General features: G+C 42.1%; 1 protein-coding gene across 2 annotated transcripts in view; it reads left to right on the top strand.

The window, feature by feature from the left end:
* Nucleotides 1-24,493, top strand: part of ARHGAP21 (Rho GTPase activating protein 21) — a 201,294-nt gene that overhangs the window by 99,100 nt on the left and 77,701 nt on the right. The window lies entirely within an intron of this gene.

Raw genomic sequence — 24,493 nt, 5'->3', positions numbered from 1 at the left:
TCTGGTTAAGGGTCGAAGGGTGCTATAGGGTTTGGGGCTCAAAGCCTGATTAAGGCAAGCTGATGGCTTCTTTTAAACAGGCTAGCTGAGTAGCACTAACATTGATTTTCAAAAAGTCTTGGAATGCTGGGGAAGTTCCAGAAGACTGACAGAAAGTTAATGTGCCAGTTTTTAAAAAGGGCAAATCAGGTGACCCAGGCTGTTAGTCTGATATTGATTCCAGGTAATGTAATGGAGGGATAGCTCAGTGGTTTGAGAATTGGCCTGCTAAACCCAGCATTGTGAGTTCAGTCCCTGAGGGGGCCATTTAGGGATTTGGGGCAGATAGATTTAAAATTAAAAAAAAAAAAAAAATGAAGGGCCTGGTGCTTGGTCCTGCCAAGAGCGTGGGGGACAGGACTCCATGACCTCCCAAGGTCCTTTCCAGCTCTATGAGATGTGTGTCTCCTTGTAGTTAATGTCTATTAATGGCTTTTTATTAATAAAGAATTAAAGGGGGGGGTAACATTTAATGAAAATCATCATGGGTTAATGGAAAATATATCCAGTCAATAGATTTTTAACATCTTTTTTTTCCCAGATGAGATGGCATATTTGGTTGATAAATTAAATTTTATCTAATAGACTTCTGCAAGGTGTTTGACTTGGTACTTCAAGAAATGTTGATGATAAAAATTAGAAGGATCTAAAATGGTGCACTTTAAATGGAAAAAAGCTGAGTGGGAGGTACAAAATATTAATGTAAACAGGGAAATCATTGGCTAGCTGCAGTTTTAGTGGGGTTCCACAGGGACCATTTCTTGGCCTTACACTTTTTAACACTTTTTAGGATCACTAAATCATCTGTATTAGTTTGCTGATAAAATAATTGGTGAACAATGAAGGAAAGAGGTCAGTTAAAATGATTTGAATCACTTCGTAATCGGGGTGCAAGTCAGCATTATTTGTTTTGATACAGCAGAAAGTAAATGTACATACTTTATTGGGATATGTGATGCTTCATGTCAGTACCCTGGGTTCACACACCTTGCCAGGACCTCTCTTTAGCATGAGGAAGTCCTGTGTGAACTTCACTGGCCGTGCTGGTCTGACTGATTCTCTACAGAGTAAGTGATAGGCATATTCCAACCCGAGCCCATTGAATGTTTCCTTTGGAATACCCAATCCTGGTACACTCACTGTATCCATGGATTTGCTGATTCCAAAAAACAGCCCACCCCAGCCCTACCTATTCCACCTCCAATCATCCCACCATTTAATGCACAGCAGCATACTCGCTGAGGTGTGTTTATAGTGAAACCACAAAGCACAGAGATTCAGACCATAGCAAGCAGACATTCGGAAACCAAATGCCTATATATAAAATTAATTTAGAACACTTTCTCGTGCCTAGGTTTAGTTAACAAGGGGTTTGATGTCTTGTACAGTTTAGTTAGCATAAAAATCCTTGCAGCATTTTTTTTTTCTTCCAGGTTTGGTAGTAATGTCTTTTCATGAGAAAAGTAGATTGTTCATCTGCTTCCAAGGTGAAGGATTCTTTGTGTTTCTTTGTGCATCCTCCAAATATTCATTAAAAATAATTTCTTTGGTTGTAAACAGGACAACCCTTGTTGCATTTTTCCACTCTGTAGATTTTTGCATTCTTTTTTTGTCTGTGGTTAAGTATGCAAATAGGCCTATTATGAAGCTTACAGTAAACATGTCTAGATAGGAAGATAGGTGTCTGTTACCTCAGAAGTGTTCCTTGCAGAGAGGATGGTATGGTAGCCAGCCTTTATCTAAGAATGTTCTTGTTTAAGAACATATTTTTAGTATGGATATATTGTTCCATAATATTACTCACATATATATTTCAGTGGTTTTTGACAACCAGCAGATTATTAGCCCTTGGAGACCTATTACTCATATATCTGACTCAGAGAGATTTCTTGTAAAACCCAGTATGTATTCCCCTTTGCCCTTGCCCATTTGGTACCAGGAGGTCACAGGGCTCTATCGTGGGAAGCAGTGACTCTGAGATAAGACTTGGGAATCATGGTGGATAATCAGTTAAACATGAAGTCATAATGTGATGCTGTGACCAGAAGGACTAATGCAATCCTTGGATGCATAAATAGGGGCATCTCAAGCAGGAGGAGGAAGGTTACTTTACCTCTCTGTTTAGCACTAGGGCATCTCCTGCTGGAATATTTGTTTCCTCTTCTGGTGTCTATAGTTGATGAAGGACATTCATAAATTGTAGAGGGTATAGAGAAGAGTAATGAGCATAGTTAAAGGATTATAAAACTTGCCTGAGTGATAGACTCAGGCAACATAAACTATTTAGTTTAGTAAAGAGAAAGTTAAGGGGTAACTTAAATACAATGTATAAGTGCTGCGGGGAACAAAAAATTGATGATGGACTAGTCAGTGTAGCAGAAAAAGCTGCAATTAAATTGCTGGAAAAATCAGGGGCGGGGAAGTATAAATTTTTAACAATGAGAGCAATTAACCATTCAAAAAACTAACCAGGTATCCTGGTGGATGCTTTATCACAGGGTCGTCAACCTGCAGTTCCAGAGATGCATGAGGCTCTTTAAGGACTCACTTGCGGCTCCGGATGCTGCCTCTGCTTACTCCTCTTGCAGCTCCCTGCCTTGCTGTGGTTGAAATAATGGAACTAAATTTAATTAGTTTAATGGTCTGCAGAGTGGTTGGAGAGATCAGGCCATTAAACCAATTAAGTTTTTAATTCCATTATTTCAGAGAGGCAGGGCAGGGAGCCACCTGCACTGCAAATGGGGCAAGTGAACAGGAGAGCCGGGGAGCAGGGTGGGGTTGAAGCTGAACCTGTCCCTGCTGGAGCCATGCAGCCTGACTGAGAAGGAAACTCTGGCTTGTGCTGGCATCTGACCTGTTAGCCGCACATTAATTGCAACCCTCTGAACTGCTTCTTGTTGTCTCATTGGGTAGGGGAAGGGTGGAAGACATATTGTGACTCAACATAAGTAAGATTTTAACAACATATTTCAGGATAAGATGGTCTCAGGTATTAATTTTAATTTTCCTGAATAGCGTGGGAGGGAGTCACCTTTCAAAAGTTTAAAAATCACAATGCTTGTCCATAGTATAAGAACCTAAGGTAAATTTTGCCATCTTTTTATATCTTTGCCACCCCAGATTGATTAGTTATGGTTTCATCTGCTGTTAAATAATTTCATTGTGTGTTTACCATGGTTATAGTTAAAATTAGTAAAACAGGAAGCACTGCTCTGTTGCTATCCCCAGAGCACTGGAGTATGTCTACACTGCTGCTGGGTATGTGCCTACCAGGCTGGGTGGGCAAACATGCGCTAACTGCTTGTTAGTATTCTAAAAGGACAGTGTGGATATTTAACAGAAGCGAAGGGTCCTGTGGCACCTTATAGTCTAACAGAAAAGTTTTGAGCATGAGCTTTCGTGAGCACAGACTCACTTCATCAGATGCTGGATATTGTGTGGATATTGTGGCAGTACAGGGTACCACACTGCTGCTCAACCAGGGTGTGCATCTTTGGGAATATGCAGAGGTCTTCCTGGGAATTCAACTCATCTAGTTATTTGCCTAGTTTTCCAACAGGCTAAATAAAAAGCACAAGTGAAGTCAGTGCAAACTAAAATTTCATACAGTGACGTTTTATACTATTCGTATACTAGACACTGAAATGTAAATACAATATATATATATTCCAATTGATTTATAATTAGCACATTTTTCTGGTGTTACTCAGGGCTTTAATTATTTTTTGAAAATAACAGGAAAACATACATCATCAACAACAACCACCATAGGCACCGTACCTGCTGGTGTCCAAAGTTTCCCTCGTTATTTCCTTCCATCTTTTCCTGTCCAGTGCGGAGTGGCTTACTTTCTGTAGACTAGTGCCGCACCAATCTACTACATCATCTATCCATTCTCTGTGGGGTCTGCCTCTCCTATTCAAACCACCCATCATGCTGAATACCAGGGTTTTCACTTTTCACTCGTCGTTCATTCTGCAGGTATGCCCGAATAGCCGTAGCTTCTGTTGTATAACCTTCTGTAGTAGGTTCTCTTTTGGCTGTACCTTCCTAAGTAATTCCTCATTGGTGACCTTCTGCATCTATCCTTTTCTCAGGATCTTTCTGCAACAGCTCCTTTCGAATCCTACTCTTCAAATCCTGAGTTATCAACCATGTCGTTACCGCTCATGTCTCACATGCCTCCTCCTTTATCCAGGCTTGGGACTGGCATGGAACTCCTAGAGACTTGATGGTGGAGTTTAAATGTATATGCTTTAATAAAATGATTGTATTTTTCAAAAAGTGTTATTTTGATGAAGTTAACTTTTAATGTCCCTATATAAGTCTGGAGTGGGGCAGCTTCAGCTCTTCCTAAAGGGTGCCTGTGGGGGTGGGAGGCTTAGGGGTGAGGCAGTCTTGTAGTGTGGGAGAGGTGTCCCCTGCCAGCCTCTTTCACCTGCCTGATGATTCTGTTTCCTGTATGGTTTTATGAGAGGCAATTCCAAAAAAGGAACGTCCCATTTTTCTGGCACAACAAAGCCCTTATGTTGCTTTAACTTATAAGAGGAAGCTGTATACTCAATTGATGGTCCTAGCGCTTACCATTTAGGAGGAGTTCTCAGACAAACTCTCTCTCAAATATATAGTAGATGGTAAAATGAAAAATTAAACTACTTTTCATTGTGTGCTGTGACCCCTTTGTGTGTCTTTTTGAGCAAGGTGAAATTTGAAGCTTTGCAGGATGCATCAGACTCCTGAAAGGGTTGAGTCGTTTGGAAAGTTTGAGAGCTACTGGTTAGCCACCCAAGGGCAAGCCTGCCTGCTTCCCTTAGGTGTGCAGTGTCCACACTACTATTTTTAGTATATGTACTTGACCAAAGTTATCATGTTTTGTCTGCCTGAGCTGCGAAGCATGCTCCCAGTTGCAGTTGTAAGCATACTCCTTATGTGAAACTTGCCTTTTATTTTTCTCTGTTTTGTTGGGATGTGTAAGAACCTTACTTGAAGCAGTTTTATATTTCAAGAAACTTGCTTTGAAATTTAATTTTTGTACAAATAGTCAACTACATGTGATGGTAGGAGTGCATGAATGAAGTAGGAATACACTTAGTGGAAGTCCTGTTAGTATACAGGAGTCGTATGCTCAGTGTTTCTTACCATCTTTTTTTTTTTCCCCACATGCTATTCATTAGAAAATGATAAAAATTATTCTATCCTGTGATAGAACTAATGTAATACCATGACTATTATGCATGAAAGATGGACTAGTAAATATTTATAGTATCTTTTTTTCATTCATAAACAAAAGTGTTTGACCAGAGATTTCACTTACCTAACTCATACAAGCATACAGAATTCCTTGGACAGTTTACAGCATGCTCGTTGTCAGATTGTATTCAAGTTATTCCCCTGGGTTGCATTAATTCACAAATGTTTCTAAACAGGATTGTAACATGTCTTGACTTCTTATGTATATTATAAGGTGTATGCCCCCTTTACCCTCTACATTACAGTTGCTGGATGTATTAACTTTGGGGAAACACAGATCGTGTTTTCAAATCTCTACCAAGAGGACAGAATGAGCATCTTGATTTTACTCTAATTTTGGAAAGAAGGTCAGATGTGTTCTCTTTTGGCAAATGCTAATATAAGCTGTAGCTAACCAAGTAGGGCACAGTTAATGTATGATGTTTAAGGTATTTCATTTAATTTATCCCATTAAAGCTATTTGGTGTTTGTTTTCCTTCTTTGATCTGAAACTACTCTTTTGAGGAGATTGGGTCATGAGTTATGAGAAAATAGTGGTGGGTCTCTCTACAGAATTTCTTCCCTGGGATGAGAACTGAACAAACCTATTTGTGTATTGTGCAATATTATAGTAAAAAATTGAAGATGGAAATCTATTCACACAATGTATTTTTGGTATTATAGTTCATGATATTCTAGCTCTTTCCACTTTCCTATTTTTGTGTAACGGTATCCATAGCAACTACCATCATTTCAATTTCTCATGTTTTCCTAACTATGAATGTTTACCTGTAATATGTCAGCTGCTCAGCTTCCTCTCTTGTAACAGAACACAAACTGACAAGCTTCTAAAAGACTTCACCTCTTTGATCTCTTTGGGCTCTGTGGGTGCTCATACCATAAAAATCAAGCTACGTACCTAGGTGTCCAATTGTTGATTTAGGTATATACATTTAAATTATTTATTATAAAAATTGTAACCTGATATTTTAAGCCTATGATTTGGCTTTGGGTAGTTTCTGGTGTGATAAATGAGATAAAGTCAAGTGTTCTCTCCTGTTGGGAATATTAGTCTTAAGTATCACTTTGTGCTTCCTTCCGCAGGTGTAGAAACTTGACTCTGGTGACAGCTCATGTTCTGAAAGAACTTAATTCCACCCCCACACTGTAGTTTTGCCTTCATGCAATGCTTCCAGAAATTAACTCATTGTATACCGTGCATGAAAAAAAGGCAATGATTGTGAATGCAGACAACAGAACAGAGCACAGGCCTGCTGATGAGAGGGTGAGGAGGGGAGCGAAGGGAGCAGCTGCCCTGGGACCCAGTGATTCAAAAGGGCCTGGAGTTCTGGCACCTTTTGAATCACTGCTGGTGTGCCATGCGGTACACTCTGGGGGAATTTCAGGACTGGCTGGGGTGTGAAGGGGCAAGGCATGGTGCACTCCAGGTGGCACTGAGGGCTGGCTGCCCAAGCCCTGCCCCTTCTACCTGAGACCCCACCCCCTGCAGGAGTGCAGAGCAGCACCCCCACCTCACCCAAGGGTCTGACGAGTCTGTCGCATTCTCCCTCTGCTAGGGAGGCTACTGTGGGCGTACGGAAGTGGGGAGGGGCTCCCGTGTTGAAGGGATAAGAATTCAGAGCCTAGTCAAGGGGGAAGGAGAGAGAAAAATGTTCACTACATTATTCCATTAGTTAGAAAACAATATTATCCAGATGCAATGCCTGCCCTTTTTAGCGTCAGTTTTGTGTGTGCATTCAAGATATAATTTTCAGTCTGAAAAGATCACACACTATGAGACTCCAGCACATGATTCTTGAATACGTTAGGCTGCTTATTCTGTGTGTTCAGTCTATACTGCCAGAGCCATCTTCAGCTAATTCCGGTGCTTAATAATTCTTCTACGCCCCCTTTTAAAGTTTGTATTAATTTTAGAAAATGTTGCCGTTATTTGTAGCAGAGATGTGCCTTCTGTATCCTGATGGCTACTCCTTGTCATGCAAGGGGCTGGGAACATGCAGTGGTGGCCATTCATAGATGCGTGTCATCTTTGGCTTTTGTTAAAGGTCTTTATTTAAAAGCCTTATGACTTACTTCCACACAATAATTTTAGGTCCCACACTCATCTTTTGTAGACTTTCTCTGTTGGAATAGAAGAAAAAGGAAACTAGGTTTCCAGTTTTATTCATGTCCCAGAATTGAACTGCACATGCTGAAATGTTAGCATTCAGGTTTTATTTAAAAATCTGAGAGGTTCTGGCTGTGGGTTTCAAGTACAGAAGAAATGAGAGTGTTACTTTTATGTTACGCTCGGATATAAATCTGTCCTACACTGATCTGTCTCATGGTGATTCTCTGCCTGGACCCGGTTGATGCTCATTTAACAGCGAGTGTGGGAAGGGGAGAATAGCTTCCCCCTCCAACATACTTGCCACAAACTGAATGTTTATGTAGACAAAACTCGCTGTCATAATTATAGCATGTATGCTTTATCCAATCCAGGAAATACATTTGCAATTTAGTGAGACTGTCTGTATTTAAATGCTCAAAGTATGGAACGGCAGACAAACCAGCTTGCAAGAAGTCTGGTGGAATATTGCTGCTGTAGAGGGTGCTAGTACAGATACACCTAAGATGGATTTTGGATGGCATGTCGCATACAAATTAAGTGATACGGATCCAAAGTTTTGTGCCTTCAGTGACCTGGGTTAGAATGTGCATGTGGGTTCCAATCCAATTGTTTTGATTTGTCTGGACCTATTTGTTCTCTTATTGGATAAGAGAATAGGCTCTTTCAAAAGGCCGTGTCTGCACTTACTAAAAACTTTGAAATGGCCATGCTATGGCCAAATCAAGGGATACTAATGAGGCGCTGATAGAAATAAGTGGATTTTGATGTTGGTGGGGTTCTTTCGAAAAGCAGCCCCATGTAGATGAGCTGCGGATGAGCAAATTGCAGCACTTTTGAAGTGCCTGGCTGGCAGCATGCTAATGAGGTGCTGAATATGCATTTGAGCACCTCATTAGTATTCTTCGATTTAGCCATTAGCTTGGCCATTTCGAAGTTTTTAGTAAGTGTAGACGTAGCCCTAGTGTATGTTGCTGGGTGTGGTGCATTAAAATGAATGTTCTTGGGTATTGTGATAAGCATGTGTGTATGTATGAATAAGTGATGAAATAAAATCTCTGTGGTAATTGTAGAAATGGTTTACATGGAGAACTAATATTATAAAAAAACTAATCTGTTTTTAATTTTTTTTTAAATCTGGTTCTTTAAAAAATAAGTAACGCCTGTGTGATACCCCTCTGCAGATCCACCCTCAGGTGCTCCAATAGAGAATGCTTGTCCTCAGACTGCTATCTAAGACCACTGGTTTACCATTTACTGAAACAGTTTTCAATTACGGTACTCATTTGACAAATGAGCAATTTTGAATATGATTGCAAATATCAAGAGATCAATAACTATAAATCATGCATCACTGGAGGTCTATATAGTCCTCCATTCCCTAGATAACAGGGTTCCCAGGACCCAGTGCATTCTGTAATGCGAGATTATATGTGGTACAAACTAATGTAGTTTTTTTGTAGAGTCCAATTCTGCTTTGCAGAAGGACTGGGGAGGAGTGAAGCTGGATGGTCTATTTGCATAGATTATTTTACTCTGCCTGGGTCAGGAGGTATTGTGTGCAAAAGCCCAGGTAAGCTAATTTTGTTATGGGACTTAGCTTGCCTCTATGTAAAGGCTCTACATTTTGAAAATAAGTTGCCTCCTCCATTACCAACCCCCTCCATACATCTACCTTCCATGTCTAATAGGTGAGGTTCAAAGCTCAGGAGCAGAGCTTTTATTTTTCATAAAATGTTTGTTTTCTGGTAACTTTTTTAATCCCCAGAAAACTGGGTTTTATGTGAATACTATATTACCTTGGTATCTGAACTTTACATGGGAACCCTGAACAAAAAAGGTGCAGGATTTTTCCATTTCACTGGGCAGAGGTGCATGACTCAGCATAGCCGTGTCTACACGTGCACGCTACTTCGAAGTAGCGGCACTAACTTCGAAATAGCGCCCATCACGGCTACACGTGTTGGGCGCTATTTCGATGTTAACATCGACATTAGGCGGTGAGACTTCGAAGCCGCTAACCCCATGAGGGATTGGGAATAGCGCCCTACTTCAACGTTCAATGTCGAAGTAGGGACCGTGTAGTCGTTGCGCGTCCCACAACTTCGAAATAGCGGGGTCCGCCATGGCAGCCATCAGCTGAGGGGTTGAGAGACTCTCTCTCTCCAGCCCCTGCAGGGCTCTATGGTCACCGTGTGCAGCAGCCCTTAGCCCAGGGCTTCTGGCTGCTGCTGCGGAAGCTGAGGATCCATGCTGCATGCACAGGGTCTGCAACCAGTTGTCGGCTTTGTGGATCTTGTGCTGTTTAGTGCAAGTGTGTCTGGGAGGGGCCCTTTAAGGGAGTGGCTTGCTGTTGAGTCCGCCCTGTGACCGTGTCTGCAGCTGTGCCTGGCACCCTTATTTCGATGTGTGCTACTTTGGCGTGTAGATGTTCCCTCGCACCGCCTATTTCAATGTGGTGCTGCGCAACGTCGATGTTGAACGTCGAGGTTGCCAGCCCTGGAGGACGTGTAGACGTTATTCATCGAAATAGGCTACTTCGATGTCGCCACATCGAAATAGGCTACTTCGATGTAGGCTTCATGTGTAGACGTAGCCTATGTGTAGGGTTTTTAAAAAATTGAGAGACTTTATTCGAAAGGACTTTTTCACCCTGCTCTGAATACTGTCAGGCTTGTCCTCCTTCCACATTATGTTAAAGGGGAAGTGAAATTGTTAAGTCTTATGTTTTATTTTCTGTAACACCTTGAAAACATCCAGCTGTTTTGTCTTAAAGACATCCCATTTTTGTAGCCTTTGATGGTTATAACTGTTGTTTTATCTCACATTACCATATGTCACGCAGTTAATGACCAGGGAAGAGAAATATGATTTACTACCAGCTGATAGTCTTGATGATGAACTTGATAACATTTTTGTTCATAGATTTCTTTCAAATAAATCCCAGAACATAATAAAGTAATACTGTCTGATCTGCAAATAGCAGCTTGAAATATGAATTAATGGTTGTTACTTCAGAGAATAGTCATAGGCATAGTGGATTGATGCTCACTGTAACGATAGCACCAGTGATCTAAACTAGCTATTTTTGGGAAATAAACCAGAAATGACAACTGTATATAATGCAACAGAATTTTTCCTTGAAATATTCAGACTGTTCTTCATGAAGATAACTAGTTTGAGCTATAATTTTTGTGCCACATTTTTTTTCCCCAAACTAGTCCTAACTGAAGGTCGTTCCAAATGTTGCTCATAAACTCTTACAGTCAGTTCTCTTTCACGTACTTCTCTCATTAGTAACCAACTACATGTCAGGTGACAGTGATAGTGCAACAGATGATCCTGCTCTGCTGTTTTATATCTGGCATCTCATAACATGGCTCTGCCCCAAACAGAGTACCAAGAGGTTATCCCTGTTGTGAGGGTTGTGACTGAGCAATGTGAGAAAATCATAGTCACTTGTCCAGTGGTGAAGGAGATAATTGATGGTAGTCTCAGATGATCAGATCAGAGATAATCTACAGGTCCGGTCTGGCTCTCACTCATCTGGCAATCTCCATAATCTGGCATGATTATAGTTAGTCAGATGTCCACTTATCACGGGTGTGCCGTGAACATGAGCTCTAATTGAGTCAGAAGGAATGCAAATTCCGCACACAGGATCCCTAAGAGAGGCCATCTCATAGTCATTACTCAAAATCCATTGGATTTGGCGTTTTCAGTGGTTTGTAAGAAAAAGATCTAACTTTTAAGGCTATGTCGTGGAGAGCAATGAGCTAAAAGTTGCACTCTCAGAGGGTGTGTCTACACTCGGGGCTACTTCAGAGTAGCCTGCAGAGCATCTATACATGCTTTCCCTTACTTCAAACTTGACTTTGAAGTAAGGGAGACTAACTTCAAAGTCTTTACTCCATCCCGGGAATGGAGTAGTGCCCTACTTTGAAGTTTAACTTCAAAGTAGGGTGTATGTAGACAGCCTGCACTCACTATTTTCACATAAGGGGTGTGTCATGGCAGTGGCCCCCTGCAGAGTACGGAGACACTCTGGCCAGCCCAGGTACGGCTGTATGGTCCCTGCTGGCTGCCTGACAGGAGGCAGCTCCCTGGCAACCTTAGGCAGGAAGGTGAGAGCATGGCAGAAGCAGGGGTACCACGAGCTGCCTGCAGCACAGCCCCCTGTTGAAGTCTCAGCTGCCACCTGCACTCACAGCCAGCCATGGCAACCCCCACAGAGCTCCCTGACCCCCTGGAACCCACCAGCAAGCCCCCAAGGGATCTCAGCAGCCAGCAAAGCAGCATCATAAGAGGGGCCCCTCGTGAAGTGATGCGAATGTGCAGGACCTCCTTGCACGGTGGGGGGATGAGGAGATCCTGCTGCAGACAGGGAAGTGGCAGCACAATGCTGATGTATGTGAGCACCTGGCAGGGGGGCTTACCTCCCAGGGGAACCTATCCGGACCAGGGAGGGCATCCAGATTAAGGTGAAGGAGTTCTAGCAGCTGTGCGACTGAGCAAGGGATGCACACAGCCTCTTGTGGCACCTCCCACCCAGTGATCCCATTATAAGCAGCTCCACCAGCTCCAGCGGCCCAAGGAGGTCCAGCCCCCGAGTATGCAGTAGATACTGCTGTACCACTGCCTGTTCAGCAGAGGGCATCTGCACTCTGGAGATGAGATCTTGTGATGCTAGTGCAATGAGAAGATCCAACTATAATTAGTGCTGAAATCAGTGCCCTTTTTAGGCTAGCTTTTATTTCCCATGATGCAGTATTTTCTGAATAAATTACATGTTCTATTTCAGCATCTGCATGTTCTTTATAAACTTCCATCTTTTCAGGTTCATTACAGTTGAACCCCTCTAATCTGGCATCTTTGGGACTTGACTGTTGCCATATGAGAGAATTTGCCAGACCATAGAGAGCACTATTGTCTAGTAGCATTACCAACACTTTCACTGCTTACTGGGCTCTGATAAGATATTTAGACGTAAATTACAGCTGATTAACAGCACTGAATGCTGAGAGCTAGAAGTGGTGGTTGGAAACAAACTTTACGGGACCACGAGAAACTTGGTGAGACCCATGATAAGGGGTCATCCAGTTAACTAAAATCATGATGGATTACAGATGTTACAGGACAAGAGTTCCAGATTAGATTCAACCTGTACTTTGAAATGCAGAGTCCAAAACTGCATGTGACGCCCTCTGAAGATATGTAATTTTTTACTATAGGAATAGGAGTTAAATAAAGGAAAACGGTTAGTCATATATGCTAGGTGTATTGAAACTTGATTTATCTTGTTTATGGATAACTGAGTACTTTAAACTTTATTACAAAGAAAAAGAGCAAAGAACTTTGACCTGTGATTCAGGAAAATTTGTTTATGACGACATAGCATAATGGTATGTGTCAAAGTGAAACAGTTTCAATTTACCTGTGTTAGGCATGTCACTTTTTAAATGGACAGACAAAGTAGGGCAGCATGTGAAGGAACTGGAATTTGAATGTCTGATGCCTAAATTAATATGGGCAAACGGTAAAATATCATTTGGATTTGGTAACCATTACTTTCCATGAAGGCTCTCCTGATTTATGATTGTACATTTTCTCCTGAGGTGAGCTTAAACTGAAACTATTGTTTGTTGATCTTCTCAGTGTAGGGCGTTCATCGTCCAGTTTAATTACTGCTGTGCCAATTTTCAGAAGAAAACTTTACACTCAACTGACTGACCTCTTGCGAGTAATTTTATTCAAATTATTTAAGTGAGGGACATTTTTTTTAAAAAAATTCCCCATGGGTTTAATTGATTTCCACAAATCATGAAGGGGAAGGAGCCTCTTCGTTTGTTATATTAAATACATCATCATTTTGCTCTGCTTTTGTGATGATTTTGGACTACTCTCAACTTTGGGACACTATGGCTGGGTCTACACTACCGCCCTTCTTCGAAGGGAGGATGGAAAGTCGAGTGATGGGAGTTTATTAATGAAGTGCCACGCTGCATATGCAGCACTTCGTTAAGCAAATTCCCCCCTGCAGCAACTTCAAAGTGCCAGCTCGCATCTAGCCGCAGCTCAGCCGCCAGTACTTCGAAGAGCTGGGGCAACTTCAAAGCCCCTTTACTCCTCAAAAGGAGTAAAACTTCAAAGTTGCCGTGGGCGGGGGGAATTTGCTTAATGAAATGCTGCATATGCAGCGTAGGACTTCATTAATAAACTCCCATCACTCGACTTACCATCTTCCCTTCAAAGGAGGGTGGTAGTGTAGACAAGCCCAATATATAATTGTTTGGCGGGTTTTTACATATTTAAGCAACACAAAGGTAAATGACATTAGGGAAAAATGTGTCCTGTGCAAAAGATACTTTACATGTACATTTTTCCTCAAGCTCAGTTCCTTTTTCCTTCTGTATTTTATAACATGGGAAGTTGTTCACCCTCAGTGTATCAAATGCATGTTTTTCAAATGACCCATGGTTAAAGTATGGTTCATGCTGTGAGGTTGGAACCATCTAGCAAACAGTGAGTCACAAATAGTCTTGTGGGTTTTGGGTGCCCTTTGCGGAGATTTGTAAGGGGCTAGATTCCAACTGCCCTCAGTTCCTTTTTACTGTTTGTGAGATTTTTGCAAAAGTGGGGAAGGATGCTATGTAAGTGTGAATGTGTAAAGGCAATACACCCAGCTCCAGTAATAGGAGCAAATAGTCAATGTACCAATGTGCCAGTCTGAAAAACTGTGATTACTTTAGTCTTTGCTACAGGACACATAGTCAATCTGTGATGGGGAGAGGGGAGGTAGAGGTCGTGCTTGATAATCCTGGCATATAATATATTGAGAAATTATTTTTCTGTGTGCTGCGTTAACTGGCATGAATTATATGTGCAAATCCTTCAAGATAGCGAGTCACTTATGAAATTCAAGAGTTGGGGTGGGGTTGTGCTTTGACATTTTTAGAATATTTACATGGAAAGAGTCAGTGGTATTTAACACAAATTTGAATTACTTATCAAAAAGTTCCTTGCTGAGTTCAGCCTAAATGGACAGTATAAACGCAAACCTGTAATTTGGCTTATAATACTAACTGCTTTCACATTTTTAAAAAGGCACGGCATTTATCCCTCTTCATTTGGTTCGTTGAGCTGTGATTGTTATCTCCTGCAAATTCATAAAAAGAAGAAATTCTGTATTTCTAGGTTTGTTAGGATTGTAACTGAGACTGTAAACATAGTGTTTAGAGGCATACACTTGCTGCAAAGCTCATTTGTATGCTTGTCACCAATGGCAAGCAGTTCTGGTTTGTGTCCAAACGTATGGCAGACTAAAGAGCAAGGAGAAGTGTGCATTTCCCAGCGTAAGCCTGAAAATGCACAGCATTCTCCATCTTTAATAAATGTGCATTTCTCCTAAGTGTCCTGTGTGTGAAGTTGCCGTGTAGAGTAAATGTAGAAATATATTTACAAAAATGAAGGTTGATTCTTTAGAGGATCTGTTTAGTGGTATCAAGACAATTGGTTCCTTTCGTCCTTCCATGCCTTGTAGAATGCTGGTAAATATCTTCTTCATCTGTGGCATCCTGATGTTTTAGTTTTGCTCAATTCTTACTCTTAAAAAGCAAAACAAAAATGCAGTCATGTAGCACTTTAAAGACTGACAAAATAATTTATTAGGTGATGAGCTTTTGTGGGGCAGACCCACTTCTTCAGATCTGGAAAAGTGAGTCTGCCCCACAAAAGCTCATCACCTGATAAATTGTTTTGTTAGTCTTTAAAGTTCTGGATGACTGCTTTTTTTTTGTTTTGTTAGGATACAGACTAACACGGCTACCTCTATGTTTCTTTAAAAAAAAAAAAAAAAAAAAAAGGCAGGTTACAGAAAGGAGTTTGTAGCTGGCTTCATCACCTTGTATCTGCAGGCCTCTAATGCTACTTTTCCCACCAAGTGGCTGATGTGACTAACCTATGTGTCTCTTCTACTCTGTAACTGCAAGCTGAACTTTTTACTACCCAGTCGCTAGTGCCGCAATGTCCAATACGCTGTCCATTTTCCACATGTTGTGAACTGGACAGCATGGTGTGGCGAAACAACTTGTTAGAGCCACACAGGTGGAGCAGCCTCCACGCACACACCCTACCACTTGGTGGCACCAGTGCATGCTGGCAGCGGCAGAGGTGGTTCCTCCTATGGCTCACTTGGGCAACTTGGGGCACAGGGACTCTGAGTTTTGGCGGGGGTGGGGTGGGGGGAGAGTTGGTGCCTGGCTTGTGAGGTGGGGTGGTTGTGGTGGTGGTTAAATTTCTTTCAGGAACCACTGCCTTAGTATCCTGCTGCCTAGCTCCATGGAATAATGCATAGCACAATGGATTATTGTCCAATGCATTCCCCATCCTGCTCTGAAGGAAACCTGTCTGTCCCTGAGGCTTGCTCTGCAGGCTCTAGCACAGCAGGAAGCTAGAAACCAAAAGCGCTGGATTCTGTGGCATCATGGGAAAAATCTGGCTAATGTTGACATACTTATGATATTCACAAGCCCTCATTTAAAATGAATAGTCCAATACACATCTCTTAGCTATTGTTTCAGGTTCTCTATAGGTGATATCACATTGATTTTTGCTTGTTCACATTTCTGAAGTTTTTGCTGCAACCAAAATAAACTTTTTTAAAGAACTCACTAGAAACTTTTTTGAAAATGGAAGTTGAGTTTCTCTAGCGAATTGTACAGCAAATCCACTGAATAAGATATACTCATGTACCTGACTGTTTTAAAAGAGTCTGTGTTCCTTTTTTCCATGTTTAACCATTCTTATACCATTGCAAGGTGATGGCTTCTTAATCCCTGGTTAATTTAAAAAAAGAAAAAAGTTTTGTTACAAACTTCCAAGATTGCCAAAGGTGTGATTTTGATAAGCCAGTGTTGTGTTGTATAGTTAATATACCATCCAAGTTAAAGATGCTAAGGACAGTTTGAGAATTCCTTGGCTGTCTACTATCAATGAATGATGGACTTTAGATAAGAACTGCTAATTTGCTTGGTGAAAATCCCACCACCAGACATATACTCCCTGAGGTTTATGGAATTGTTATTGGATTTGAATTGTGTGCTTGAATTTTAAATAATTTGTCTTGGAAATGGACTTTCTGTGTGTTCAGCAAAGTTCATTAAAAATTGAAAGTCTGCTTTTATGTAACTGATATTTTTTAAGGTTTGAGAATGTTGAGCTAATTGACTACCTGGCTGAGCATACCAGTGCCGCTTTCTAAGGAAAAGGTATTGGTTCGTGCATTGTGGAAGCGTACAAAACCTGCCATGCTGATCAGCTGGAGGGAAGAGTTGATCAATTGGATTTTTTTTTAAAACTTTTAAGTTTCTAAATATCCTATGTGGACAGGTAGTGCACTGTTCTATTACTTGAGAATTGTCATCTATCGTTGCATTTGATCCTTTTCTTTTCTTTTTTTTTAAAGAAAAAAAGAAAAAAAAACACCCATCACTGTATTTTTCAAGAGCCTCTCAAATAGTTCAAATGTATGAATACTCCATGGCCTTATTTTCCTCTGTTATTGCCTCTCTCTTCTCTTGCTCATCCCCTTTCTCTTTTTTCTTTACTTTTTTCTCCATTTCCAATTCCTCTTTTCTTTGCTGTTGTGAATATGAAAAAGCTAAAATGAAGATGACTAGCACTTTTTTGAAAGCCATCAGATTTTTGGTCACTTTAACTTTTAGGTAGTAAGCTTCAAAGCATTTGTCCACGTGCTGGGAGCCCTGTTTGTCTTACATCCTTCACTCTTGAACATAATAGGTTTCATAACTGCATCTTGGTTAATTTAGGTAACAGAAGGAGATTATTGCTGCAGAGAGAGAGAGAGATTTCTAAGATTGCAAAGGCCATTCTGTGAAGACTTTGGTACATGACCTTATATCCTACTAGGAGCACCGCACTGAAGTGTTGTCAGTGGTTACTGTTGGGGAAAAGGGAGGCTGTATTCTGGATTAATGGAAGCCCCCCCGCTCCCCCTTGTTTTGAAAGTTAATGTTCAGAGCTAGGAATAATGATGGCGGTAGACCAGCCAACAGGCCACAGTGATTGCAGTGACATAAGTCACCCAGTAGGATGGAATGTGGACTTCAAGTCAGTCTAAGATAGAAGGAAACATTTGCACAGCTGTAATAGTTTGAGATTGGTAGGAGGAAGAAGTTCAAGATTTCACTCTAATTTTATGATCTGGGAACAAATTCTATGAATAGAGAGTGATATGAGAGAGGTCTTCAGAATGCTTCCCCTCTTTTTAATAACAACACTATCATCTTGCCCTGTGTTGCCCTATGTAACCATTCGAGTAGTTGGAGGTGTTGCTTTTGGCAAAAGAGGTGACTGAAATGTTAAAACTAAAATCATCTGTACACTGCTGTTATTTAACTATGCCATCTCCCCATTCACACTAAGGACATAATATTGAGCTTAAAATAGACTGGAGAGTGGGAATCTGCAGAGAGTACTGTGGAGAAGGAGAATTATTTACTCAGCAGTACTCTGTAAGTGTACTCTGAAAGGAAGGAATAGAACCAATTCAATGCTTTCCCATTTCCTTATTGGGGGGTCCCAGGATGTTGGATGCTGAGTGGTAGTTGACAGTCTGAGTCAAGAGAAGGCTTTAAAATATGGTATTAAGACATACTCATACTCATGACAGCAGGGGGCTGGACTCAATGACCTCTCAAAGTCCATTCCAGTCCTAGCATTCTATGATTCAAAACAAAGATGGTATTTGATGATCTTCACCAAGAAAGGTTCTCCTGATGCATCTTTCTATATGATGAGGTACACCAGGATCAGAGGCCCCATGATGGGTCTTACCATGCACTGTCCTAAAAAGAACACTCAAAAATGAGCAGTGGATCTGAGTCCTCCAACTGGGCTGCACAGGAAGCAGACAATGAAAGGGAGGCTGTAGAGGGCAGGTGATCTAGGCCCAGCAGGTCCATATAAAAGCAACTGCAGTACAGAGCAGGTGGCAGTTGTTGCTTGCTGAAATACTGCAGAACCTCAAGCAGAGCAGTTGCTAGCAGGAAAGAGGGGAGCAGCAAGGAATTCCCAGCTAGCTGCTGGGACTTGGTAGTTGAAGACCCAAGGTAAGGGTCAAGAAGGTGAAGGGGCCATGGGGAAGTGGCCTTTTGAATCATAGCGGCATTGTGCATAGTCAAAGAGACACAGCAGGCAGCTGCTGCTTATAGGGTCTCTGGGCTGGGATCCAAGAGTAGTGGGTGGGCTCAAGTTGGCCTGCACTGGCCACCAGTGGAGGGGCCAAATCTCTGAGCTGAATTAATCCCAGAGAAGGGATTGATGACCTTGAATAGAGTTAGTGATATTGGATTTCAAAAGGACCCTGAAGTGTTTAGCAACTCAGAGGGAGAACTGGGTTCAGAAGAGCCCAGAGATGGTGAAGACGTTGTTTCCAGGAGGAAGTCTTAGGGGGATGGACCCATACTAGGGATGGGACTGAGCCTGGGGATGGCTACAGGCAGAGCGATTCTGCCTGAGGGGATACTAGGATAGTCTCTGTTGGAATCTACCCAGAAGGGTTTAGGGGGGTGTGGTGAGGTGTTTTTGTGCTCCACGTACAGCATGTATGTGACTTGGCCAGAGGGCTGTGTCACAGAACACCTAGCACAACTAGAGAGTGAGTGAGTTCAGGTGCCCATATTCAGCCGGGAGTATTCATGAGAGGTGCGTGCCACTCCTTTACAGTCTGAATCTGTGTAGATGCAGTCTAAACTGAGTGTGATTGACAGGTTGTTAAAGTTCTGCAGCACATGATTTAGCTTCTGCAGTGGCAGAAGAGAAAAGATTTCAGTCTCAGCTGCAGTCAGACCTTAGGATTTTAGAAAACCTTGTTCTGGAGTTAACCAGCTTCTAATCTGTTTTTTAAGTATTCCCAGTTGTTTCCTTCCCTCCTCTGTCATATGACTCCACAGTCTGAGAGCTAAAATGATCTAAGGCCATGAAGGTGCCATTACGTGCGTCTGGCAATGGCTCCTGAGTAATCCAAGTGACCTGTCGTATTTACCTTAAAATTACATTACATTGTTCCAGCAGTCTAAAGCAGCTTTCGTGCAGATGAGAATTGGGCCTTTAGCTTATTAGTGGATCTTCCAATCTGTTTCTTCAGCTGTGTATGGATTTTACTGAAGATGATCTGGAACTTAGCTTGTAATTATCTCCACTGACATAGAGATGTGGTGGATATGTGCAAAGGATTCTGTTTTTTCTGCGCGTTTGATGCTGAATGGAAGTAATATGGCTGCATGCATGGGCTGCTTGTATTGTATATTTGGATTGACATAAAGTATAGAGTGACTAGCAGATTTACCTGGAGTTGCTTGGGAGGAGCAGGAGAGGGCAAGGCAGGCAGGGATCTGTTTCCTGGTCCTGACCTGAGATCTGGAGAGGAGAGAGGGATGCCTGAGTGGGAGGAGTGTGTTCCCCAGGTCTGGCCCGATCTCTGAGGGAAGGGTGGGACTGGGGTTCCTGGCCCTGGCATCTGTGTGTGGGGATAGTCCCAGGAGGGGTAGTGCAAGGGGGGGGTTGGGGCTGACGTAGCTTCCTGCCACCCCCGCCTTCAGTGCTGTGGCTTAGGGCCAGGGTGGAGCATTTGGGGAAGGAGGACACTTATGCTGTCTGGTGGCCAGGTGGGTCAAGGACCCTGTCCCCAGGTGGCCACTCTTCTTCTGCAGCTGCCCACAGTGGTCACTCTGCTGTATCACTGTTCCCTGAGCTTGCTGCTCCCCCAGTAGTGAGCCCGAAGTAGTCATTCCTTCCCTCATTGACCCAACCAGCAGATTCCAGGCACTTCCCATTTTCCTGGCTCAACCAAACCCTGATTTTGCTTTAAGTTAGGGTAAGTGGAAGTTGCATGTCAAATTTAGTGGTCCTAGCTCTTATGGTTTAGAAGGAGTTCAGGAACAAATGAACACACTGATGCACAGGTAGACACACACTAAAATATATAGATTTGGGAGGGCGGGGTCAGTGGCCTTGGGGCCTCTGGTATCATCTACCCAGGAATGTGTGAAGAAGGACAAATGGGAGCCTGGTCTTGTAAAAGGATGTTGAGATCTGTTGACTACTGATCTTTCACCCCATAGTATGAGTTTCAGGTCTGTTCAGCTGGGTGCTCAGGCATTGTATTCCCCTGAGGGGGTGGATATAAACAGAATGTATTGTGTTCATCATCATCAATAACCATGGGCTCAGCGCCCATTGGTGTCTGATGCCTCTCTCACTGTTTCCTTCCATCTTTTCCTGTCCAGTGCAGAGTGGTTTAGTTTCTGTAGACTAGCACCACACCAATCTACTACATCATCTAACCATACTCCTGTGGGGTCTGCCTCTCCTATTTGAACCGTCCATTATGCCTAATACCAGAGTCTTGATTTTTTCATTCATCGTTCATTCTGCAAATATGCCCAAATAGTTGTAGCTTCTGTTTTATAACCTTCTGCAACAGGTTCTCTTTCGGCTGTATCTTTCTATATAATTCCTCATTGGTGACCTTCTGCATCCACCCTATTCTCAGAATCTTTCTATAACAAAGGCCAATATTCTCCTTTTCGAATCTTTCATTAACTCTCATGTCTCACATCCGTACAACATGCTGCTGAAAACACACGTTTTCAAGACACTTAGCTTTGTTCCTAAGCTAATCACTTTGCTTTTCCAGATCTTGTACATCACCTTCAAACTTGCTCTTGCCTTCACTATTCTAGTTGCTATTTCCTTCTTACACTCTAGATCATAAATTATGTTGCTCCCCAGATATGCGAACTTCTCTACGTTGATCTTCCTTCCTATTTCCTTATCTCCAAACCCCATTGTTTTTGTTTTATTGATGTTCATAATCAGTCCGTACCACTTCCCTTCTTTGTTTAGCACTTCCACTGTTTTCGCTAGCTTCTCCTCATCTTCCTCAATAACTATATCATTCATGAACCTCAAGCTGTTAATTATTTTCCCATGCACAGATATCCATTCTGTCTGTTCCTTGATCTTGTCCATCGCTCTGTCCAGATGTGAGATGAAAATACTTGGAGATATTGGATCTCCTGGTCTCGTACCTCCACTTGTTTTAAACCAACTTCCCAACTCCCCACATGTTCTCATTGCTGCCTCTGCATTGTCACTGATATCCTTCAACAAGCGCATCAGTCTGCTATCCACTCTATATGACTCCAACACTGCCCAAGTCACTTTCTGATTTATACTGTCAAATGTATTTTGAAAATCGACAAAGCAAGGGTATATGTTCTTGTTCTTTCGTCAAGCTTTCTCCGCTATCAGTCTTAGTGCTGGTATCTGCTGTATGGTACTTCTGTCTTTTCTGAACCCTGCTTGCTCACCTGTTATATGTTCTTCTGTCTGTGATCTTAGTCTCTCAGTCAATATCATCATCAGCACCATGCCAAGATGAGTCGTTAGGGCAATCATTCTGTAGTGCTTGCACTCCAATGTACTTCCTTTCTTGTGTATTGTCACTAGCACAGATCTTGTCCATTCCTGAGGTGCCTTCCTTTCTTTCCATGCTATAGCTCTTGTTGTTCTTTAGTCATTTCACTGCTTTTTTTACTTCCTCCTTCGAAATATCAATTCCACTCGATGCTCGGTGGAGATATCTCTTCAGTTCTTCAGTCAGTCTCTCTGAGACACTCCGGTCCAATTGTGCTTTGTATAGGTTGGTGCCATGTCTCTTCTTTTCTTAAACTGTGTCTTAACACTTTTTTTTGAGTTTTATCTTGATGTTTGCGATCATTAGACCGTGGTCCCAGTCTATATCTGATCCTTGGAAAGTTTGGTACTGTTGTACTGATCTTATCCATTTTCTTCTTATCAAAATCATATCTATCATGTTGTTGGGCTTCCCATCCTTTGATTGCACGTCCATTTCCTAAAGTCCTTTTGTTGGAATTTTGTGTTGCAGATCACCATCTCATGCTCTGTTGCAAACTCTAGTAGTTTCTCACCTCATTCATTTCTTTTTCCATACCCAAACCTTCCCATGACTCTCTCCCAACCTTTTTATCTGTTCCAACTTTTGCATTCCAATCTCCTCCGATGATCAACACATCTTTCCTCAGTATCTCGTCCACCGTCTTTGTCAAGTCCTTATAGAATATCCCAATCGCTTCCTTTGTACTGTCCGACATGGGTGCATGACTGAGCTGTTGAATGGTTTTGCTTCAAATCTCACTACTATCATTCTTTCACTCACTGGTTTGTACCCTAATAATGCTCTTCTAGCTGTTTAGCTAAGAAGAATCCAACTCCTGCTTCATGCTTCATTTCGTTTCCTGAAAAAATAACTTTGCATCCGCATATCTCTCATGATGCCATCCAATGCATCTCTGCCAGTCCAAGTATATCGCATCAGTTTCTTTCCATCTGCTTCTGAAGAGGCTCTAATTTTCCAGTTGCCCGCAGTGTTCAGACGTTCCATGTTCCAATGGATAGCATAAGTGTTAGCTGTAATTTTCTTTTGGTAGCCAATTTATCAACCCAACCCCAATTGTGTAATTGGTATCGTGAACCTTGTTTATCCGAGCAACAGCTGAGCTGGCATCTTTTATAATTTAGTTGTACTGGCATCAGATTTCATTCGTATTGTTGTTTGACAATCAGCACATCGACACTCATCTGACCAACCCTCCTCCTTCATCCAGGCTTGGGACTGGCATGGAGCTTGTAGTGGCTTCATGGCAGAGTTGTACTGTGTTGGTAGTTAGTATCTATCTATTTTCTTTGACTATACGTTGTGTCCAGCATTTGTTGGCTTTTTCAGTTATAGGATTATGCAACCTCTCAATCATGGAGGAATTCTACAATTTACCTATGGCTTCACATGCAACAATTGCAGAACTCCCCCAAAACTAAATTTGTGGTAAGGGAGGAAAATGGCAGTTTTGGTGGTGTGGGAGCTGATTCTGTATAGGTGCTGGCCTCTCTGAGCAGCTGCAACACTCTGTTCATGTCCTTAGCTTGAGCAAATCAGTCTCAGCCTTGCATTCTGAGCTTGTTCAAACCTGAATGAGTGCCTTTGATTGCTATAAACGATTAAGCAATGTTAAGTATCTATATTTAAAAGAGTAGGTAGCAAATGCCAGGCCTTCAGAATGAAAGCTGCAGCTTGCAAATCACATTATAAAGCACTCCAACAATGTTTGCTGGACTTCTGACGCAACCACTTTACATTTAAATGGGTACAGCTTGGCAACAGAGGTTGCCCATAACTCTGAAACGTTTGTGGCTCTGAACAAAGCATGGTGCAGGCTCCAGATCAAGCACCTGACACTCTGGACCAGACTTCAGCATTAACTGAACTTTCTGAACCCAGCATGAGTTTGCATGCTTGTAAATCCTCCAACCGGGAGCATGTGTATCAAAACAGCACGTTCCCCCTTCTGAGGTGTGGGGAGTAAAAACAGCGTGTCTTCCCCTGTTGGCTGGGGGATGGAAGGGTGAAATCAGCATGTCCCTCTTCCAGTGGGGGAAGCATGGGATGAAGAGGAGGGGTGAAAGCTGTGCAGACGTCATTCCTGCTCTATTGGCTCTGGCTACTGTGGGCTGGCAGCCCCAGCATCTTCACCTCAGAGCTGGCTGTAAATGGCTACCTTCCATGTGGAGTGGCAGCCCAGATGTCCGTCTCTTTAAGATGAAATACAGGCACAGTACAGTGTCTCCTTTTTTCCCCTTTCTTTTGTCTCCGTTGCTGCCCAATTGGTTACTTTAGTTTCACATGGTGTCTGGTTGACCCATCAGTCTGTAACTCTGGTGTTCAGATCTTTGAGGTTCTACCATATCTCCTTTAATAGAACCAATTTTTGAATGTTTCGTGGCAATTTCAGGTTTTAATTTATGGTGGTTCTTTCACTTATAAGTGTAACTGCTTTTCACTGGGAGTTCAGGGTGCCCAGCAGTTTGCAAAATTGAGCCATTAGGACTTGTTTGTTAGTACATAGTTGTTCAAATTCCAAGGCAAGTTTAAGGTGATATAATTTACTGTTTCATTCTGATGCTCTTGATATGCTACAGTTTAGACGTAGGTGGACC

The sequence above is a fragment of the Carettochelys insculpta genome, chromosome 2 (assembly GCF_033958435.1).
Source record: "Carettochelys insculpta isolate YL-2023 chromosome 2, ASM3395843v1, whole genome shotgun sequence".
Lineage (NCBI taxonomy): Eukaryota > Metazoa > Chordata > Testudines > Carettochelyidae > Carettochelys > Carettochelys insculpta.
This window is presented reverse-complemented; position numbering and strand designations above follow the sequence as displayed.